General features: G+C 38.4%; 1 long non-coding RNA gene across 1 annotated transcript in view; it reads right to left on the bottom strand.

The window, feature by feature from the left end:
- Positions 1–342: 342 nt before the first annotated feature.
- The window catches only part of LOC132407172 (uncharacterized), a 78,371-nt gene continuing 71,392 nt past the window's right edge, over positions 343–7,321 (bottom strand). Inside the window, exons 2-3 of the long non-coding RNA XR_009516391.1 lie at positions 5,600–5,704; positions 343–2,239 (exon numbers count right to left, since the gene is read on the bottom strand). This is a non-coding gene — a long non-coding RNA (uncharacterized LOC132407172). The remainder of the gene's footprint in view (positions 2,240–5,599; positions 5,705–7,321) is intronic.

The raw sequence follows: 7,321 nt of genomic DNA, 5'->3' as shown, positions 1-7,321 counted from the left end.
CATCAGCTGCTCTCAAATACTTTATATGCAAATAGCAAAAACCCTGTTCTTACCAAGGTTGGTACTTTTGCATGGATTAGGGAAGAATATCACTGAGGAATTGTTAGGTACAAGAACATTATACTTCTACATCGACAGCTGTTTAACTCTTGTTCTCAGTACTCTGGATTCTGTAGGAGAGCAGCAACAAAAAATGATTAAGCCCTTTGGCCTTTGTTGCCCAATATCATTTGTGGTTTTAGAAAAAAAAGCTGAAACATATACACCACGAATACTCCTGTCTCAGTGATTTATTGTAGGCGCATTTTTGTAAGTTTAATTCAGGGAGAGATTACCCCTGCAAGCAATATGCAACATGGATAACAAATTGTTAATAGTTTATCAAGCTTACATGTTTATGTTCGATTTTGAAAAAGTACTAACAGATGTTTCCATTTATGGTGCACTTCCAGAAATCTGCATGAATTATACTTCAGTTAATGATATTTCATTGGATGAATTTAATGTACTGTTAGGCAGGAATTAAATACTATTTCAGCTTTTGTTATCACAAACTGTATTGGTGGAATTCACCCAAAATGATATGGGAAATTGTCAATAAGTGTGTTTTTAAATTAGGAAAAGAACTATTTGTAACATATACTGTATTAGACATGAGCAACTCTCTAATTGATACAAAACATATACGTGCAGGAGAGGCAAAGTTGTATAATGATGATTCTCAGACTTCTGTACCACTACCCACTGCTCACTGAATTTATTTATTAATCTTATTCATTTGTTCACTGGCAGAAATGCAGCCACAGCGTGTCCCTGCAACAACTTTTCTCTGTGACATCCCGTCAAATTAATTTTTCTCAATTTTCATACAATTCACTATTTTCTCACACTGCATATCACTTATAGACTTTAGTGTATTCTAATATTATGTGAGATTACAATTCTAATTTTTTGGCTGAGCAATATTATACAATGGAACCACAGATCTGACTACATATGGTTCTAAGATGCTTGTTACTTTCTTTATCTTTAATTTTCATATTTCATGTTTTTTCCAGAGGCTGGCTCCATCCTATTACATACCTGTCCATTACCTTTTGTGTCAATAACACGTTTGTGTACCTTTACAGCTCACTGGTGTTTCCATTCGCCTTCACCTCTCTCCTATATTGTTTTTAAAGAAGAAACAGTACAATCTTTTTGGCAGCAATCAGGTGCGTTATTCAAAATTATAGATGGAAAAGGACTCACGTTTCTGATCGCACAAAGCTTTCAAATCATTTATTATAAAATAATCCCTTGCTTAAATAAATACAAGCCATAAATTGCATAATCATCAGAAATATTCACTAAAAAGCGGTATTTTTTTTTTAAAAACTGTGATTTAAAAAAGAGGCAAAGTAAGGTATGTATGTAGCTCAGCGAACTATAGGCAATTAAACTTAAAAATAGAACATTCCTAGAGCTATAGAGTGAAACATCTTGTGAAAATGTTTCAAACACAGATGTAAAAAGTCTAAATCAAAAACTGCTGGAAATATTTATCAAGTCATGCAGCATGTATGAGAGAGAAACATCGATCACTCAAAAGAACCACCACATACTAAGTCTGCTTTGCTCTCTTTTAATGTTTATCTTTTCAAAAACTAACATTTCATATTTAAATGTTAGGCATTTCTAATGATAACTACACTGAAGTCCTATCAACCATTTTGTAAACTGCAGTCTAACCATTCATCAGAGTAGTTCATGTTCTTCTGATTTTTAAAGCATCTTTATCATTTGCTAGTTTAGCTGTGAGTATTTGAATAGTAATTCACTGCTATTAATGTCCCAACTGCTGATGCGGTCACAGCGCAGTCATAATGGTATTAGTTAGTGGTTTTTGTTATATAGTTTCATAAAATAGCATGCTGTGAAAAGATATAAGGAATGTAATTTAATCTCGACTGTGCTTATATTCATAAACTACTCAAGCTGTGCTCTCATGGTTGATGATGTCATCAGAACAACAAAATTGAAATACAACATCCAGTATTCATTGAAACATAGAAATTACAGCACAGAAGGAGGGCTTTGAACTGATGTAGCAGGCAGCTGCTCACTCTTCCTGCTGGGGTCATCTACTCTCAAATATTTTTCATCCATTCTTCAGTAAACCACACGCACTATCGTTAGAGGCTGTGGAACCATCATCTGCACCTTGACAAGTGTCGAGATTTGCGTGGCAATCCAGCTCCTGTAATAAGATGTAACTTTTGATTAATGTTGTAGTATTTCCTTTAATTTTGATATATTTTGAGGCCAGTCCAGTTCAGAATGGCTAATGCGCTGCGCCTAGTAGGTACGCTTACTGAAGTTTTGATGGCAACTTTCATTGTGTTGAGATACTTGCGTATTCTGCATTTTCATTTAATGGTACAGCACTGAAAGATGCCATCCACCTCAGCCTGCTGATGCGTGATCTTCGAAAGAAGTGTCCTTGTGGTTCTCCATTGTCCCATTGCCCCTATTGTCAAACTGACCACTCCTCAAGCATGACAAACTTTGCTCAACCCCCTTTGGTATTTCTACACACAGTCTTAAAATCTGTATCCATTACATGGCCTCAGCCGTGAAAACTCATACTCTCCGAATGTGTCTTACAATATAGATCACCTTCTAAGTATATCCTCTTAACCTCAACTTCTCCATGTAACAGAAGTGCTTAGATTTGATATCTCTCTGCTGATTCTTTCCCTTGCCCTCTTCATCATCAGGCAGAGAAACTTAATTTTTTTTAGACACTTAATGTGCATTCACAAATCACAACCGCCAACTTCTGTCTCAGGGTGTGGCAGGAGGAATGGTATGCAGTAATTCGCATAATGCTATTACAGCACCAGCGACTCAGGTTCAATTCCTGCTGCTGTCTGTAGCGAGCTTGTACATTCGCCCCGAGATTGTGTGGGTTTCCTCAGGGTGCTCTGGTTTCTCCCCATATTCCAAAAATGTAGAAATTAGTAGGTTAATTGCTCACATGGGTGCAATAGGCCGGCATGCCCTCATTGGGCCTGTTACTGCTCTGTATCCCCAAATAAATAAATAGGACAAAAATAATCATTATAATAATCAGCAGTATATTTGCGACAAGATTAGTCTGCAAGAGACATGATACCATTTCTCCATGATACTCTAGGTAAAGAAATAATGTAATACAGTACTTCCACAGAAGATAATTTGTTGAAGAGTATTTCGGCCTCAAAAGCTTCAAATAAGAAAGGGCTTTTGTGAGGTATGCACTGGCTTTATTATTTGACCACACACTTTCATGTTCCAAGTGCAAGTGGTTTTACATATTATGAATACATGGAGAAGTTAAATGTATCACTGAAGCATTACTTGGAAATTGCAAAAGTAGTGTTATTAATTAAATACTAAAACAGTCATGGGGAAACCGAAAACAGCCTTTTAAATTGGTTAGCAATTTGTTTATACCCCAGCCATTTCACAAGTAAATTATGTCAATAGGAAAGCTAGGGCGTGGAGCCGCAGGGAATGAGCCAAGAGCCATTGATAAGCACCAAATAATTAAGTGCAGCAATAGGGAAGCCAGTAGCATTTCAGCAGCTCTTTTTAACAAAGGGTGATAAATAGCACCATAATTTGTTGTAAATTATTCTTAAAACAAGCTTTCCTAGTCTCTCACAAGTAAATTTAAAATAGACATTCTGTCAGGATCATCAAGAATATGATATTATGTATAGTTGACTCTTTTCCCATCGCTGTCATCAGGTAGAAGGTACGAGAGACTCAGGTCTTGCACCACCAGGTTCCAGAACAGTTACCACCCCTCAACCATCAGGCTCTTGAACAAAAGGAGATAACTACCCTCATTTAAGGATACTTTAATGTTTTAATTCATGCTCCTTACTTATTGCCTTTTATTTATATCTGCAGTTGCATAGTTTGTTGTCCATTGATCCTGTTCACAGTTACTGATCTATAGATTTGCTAAGTATGCCCGCAAAAAAAGAATCTCAGTTTGTATGCATCCTGATAATAAATTTTACTTTGACTTTAAATATCTATTGCACATTTTCATTTGCATTCAATATGGTGTGATCAAATCCCAGAAATCCTATTCAAGGAAAGTAAATGGCAAAATAATTATTTTACTCTTATTTTCTAAGATATACAGTATGTTCAATATATTATTCATAGGGAGAGCTTCATGCTGCCCTCTATTGGATAATGGAAGTAGTACAAGTCCCACTAAGCTCCATCCAGTCTCCACACTGCCTGGAAAACTCAATTTTTACACCTGGTGCATGAGTGTGGATGGTTATAATAGGGAGAGAGATCTTATTTTCATTATATAACATAACCATATGCCTTACCTAAGCATCACCTGTTTACAGTGCTTTGAAGAGTGACAAGATAAAGTTTACAATTTCTGCCTGTGCGATATAAGAGTCCTGATTCTACACAAGGGCAACATGCTCAATGTTCTAACATCCGTGAGAGGTTCCAAACTCAATCCAACTTTGATTATATAATTTACCAACAGTCACGAACATGTAAAACAAAACTTCCGCAACAAACTAAAAGGAAATTATGATCCAAACCAAATCCTGGTCTCACCATTTTAGATTATGCATTACAATAAAATATCAGGAAATATCTGTGGCTAGGATATGTGACTAGGGAGAATTAATCCTAACTGAGTAGCACTGAAGCATTAAGGCCAGAAATACAGGCTTCTGGTTTGGAAACCATTGCCAACAATCTTTAGAATCCACAAGATGTTGTTCTCTAAGAGATTGCTGAACTATCACAGATTTCTGTTGATGTAAAAATGGAAAAGAAATTACTGCATTAGTCATAATATTGCATGACTTCCATATGATTAATGTTTACCCCATAATTTTCAGTTGTATAACGACAGTGGTTCAGCTGTTAAATTACAGGACTTGCAATCCCAGGGCCAGGAGAATCAATCTGAGATAAAAGCGGAAAATACTGTGAAGGTTTACTAAGTTAGACAATAGCAATGGAAAAAAAATTAAACGTGATTATATTTCTCATTTAACAGATGCTACCTAATCTGCTGAGCATATCAATTATTTTTTATTTTAATTTCAGATTTCCAGCACCAGCAGGTCTTTGATTTTTAAACTATTCAGAATTTGAGTTCCAATCCACCATCAAATCCCAAATAAAGCTGACCATAAAATGCCAGGATTGTTGTCAAAACCCTTCTTATTCATTGATCAGAGATGAGGAAATCTGCAGATGCTGGAAATTCAAACAATAACACACACAAAATGCTGGTAGAACACAGCAGGCCAGGTAGCATCTATAGGGAGAAGCACTGTCGATGTTTCAGGCCGAGACCCTCGACCCGAAACGTCGACAGCGCTTCTCCCTATTGATGCTGCCTGGCCTGCTGTGTTCTACCAGCATTTTGTGTGTGTTGTTATTCATTGATCTCTGCCTTTTATGTGACTCCAGTCCCATCACAATGAAGCTGGCTCTTAGTTTACTGAGTATGCCCGCAGGAAAATGAATCTCAGGGCTGTATGTGATGACACGTAAGTACTTTGAAAATAACATTTACCTTGAACTTTGAACTTCAGAATTTCTCTGAAATAGCCTGTCAGGTTGTTCTCTTCAGAGCCAGCGAGGATGAACAATAAACGCCGTGATGCTTAGATCCTGAAAACTGAATACATAAATAAAAATATACTGTTTTCTGTTCCTCTAAAATCATGCAACAAGTCAGAAGTAACAAAATGGCTCAGGCATTTCCTAACTATATAACCTTTAACAGCACTTTTATTAACTTCCCATTTGTTAATTCCCACAGCCTATTTCTCTTGCTTGCTTGTCAGCAAACCCTAAATCAATTAATTTCAGCCAATTAATTTCTAATTAAGATAAAACAATCAGAGCAAAACCTAGCTTGGACTGCCTGAAGAACTGGATCTGAGTTGTGAGGAACCATTAAACCTGAGGCACATTGAAAGTCAAAGGAACATATCATATCAAGTATTGTTTGGAAATTCTTCCTGAGCATTATATAGCCCTTGATTTCATTAATCCTAGGACTATACAAATCTCTTTAAAAATATTAGAGGGGGACAGCCATGCGGTACTAGAGAATACCCCTGTGGATGTCCCCCTTAACAATAAGTACTTCTGTTTGAGTACTGTAGTACTGTTGTGCGGGGGGGGGGGGGGGGGAGTGACCTACCTGGGGGAAGTGACAGTGACCGTGCCTCTGGCACAGAGTCCGGCCCTGTGGCTCAGAAGGGTAGGGAAAGGAAGAGGAAGGCAGTAGTGATAGGGGATTCTATAGTTAGGGGGTCAGACAGGGAATACTGTGGATGCAGGAAAGAAACTCGGATGGTAGTTTGCCTCCCAGGTGCCAGGGTCCAGGATGTTTCTGATCACGTCCATGATATCCTGAAGTGGGAAGGTGAACAGCCAGAAGTCGTGGTACATATTGGTACCAACGACATAGGTAGGAAAAGGGAGGAGGTCCTGAAAACAGACTACAGGGAGTTTGGAAGGAAGTTGAGGAGCAGGACCTCCAAGGGTAGTAATCTCAGGATTACTGCCTGTGCCGTGCAGCAGTGAGTATAGGAATAGAGTGAGGTGGAAGATAAATGCATGGCTCAAGGATTGGAGCATGGGACAGGGATTCATACTTCTGGATCATTGGGACTACTTTTGAGACAGGCATGACCTATACACAAAGGATGGGTTGCATTGAATCCGAGGGGGACCAATATCCTGACAGGGAGGTTTGTTAAGGCTATTGGGGAGAGTTTAAACTAGAATTGCTGGGGGATGGGAGCTGAACTGAAGAGACAGAGGAAGGGGCTGTTGGCTCACAAAAGAAACAAGCTTGGAGACAGTGCAAGAGGGAAGATAGACAGGTGATAGAGAAAGGATACACTCAGACTGATGGTTTGAGATGTGTCTATTTAAATGCAAGAAGCATCAAGAACAAAGTGGATGAGTTTAGAGTGTGGATCAGTACTTGGAGCTATGATGTTGCAGCCATTACAGAGACTTGGTTGGCTCAGGGGCAGGAATGGTTACTTAGAGTGCCAGGCTTTAGATGTTTCAGAAAAGACAGGGAGGGAGGCAAAAGAGGTGGGGGTGTGGAACTGCTGTTCAGACTTGGTGTCACACCTACAAAAAAGGAGGAATTCATGGAGCGATTGTCTACTGAGTCTCTGTGGGTGGAAGTTAGAAACAGGAAGGGGTCAATAACTCTACTGGGTGTTTTTTATAAACCACCTAACAGTAACAGGGACAGCGAGGAACAAAT

The sequence above is a fragment of the Hypanus sabinus genome, chromosome 17 (genome assembly GCF_030144855.1).
Source record: "Hypanus sabinus isolate sHypSab1 chromosome 17, sHypSab1.hap1, whole genome shotgun sequence".
In the NCBI taxonomy this organism is placed as follows: domain Eukaryota; kingdom Metazoa; phylum Chordata; class Chondrichthyes; order Myliobatiformes; family Dasyatidae; genus Hypanus; species Hypanus sabinus.
This window is presented reverse-complemented; position numbering and strand designations above follow the sequence as displayed.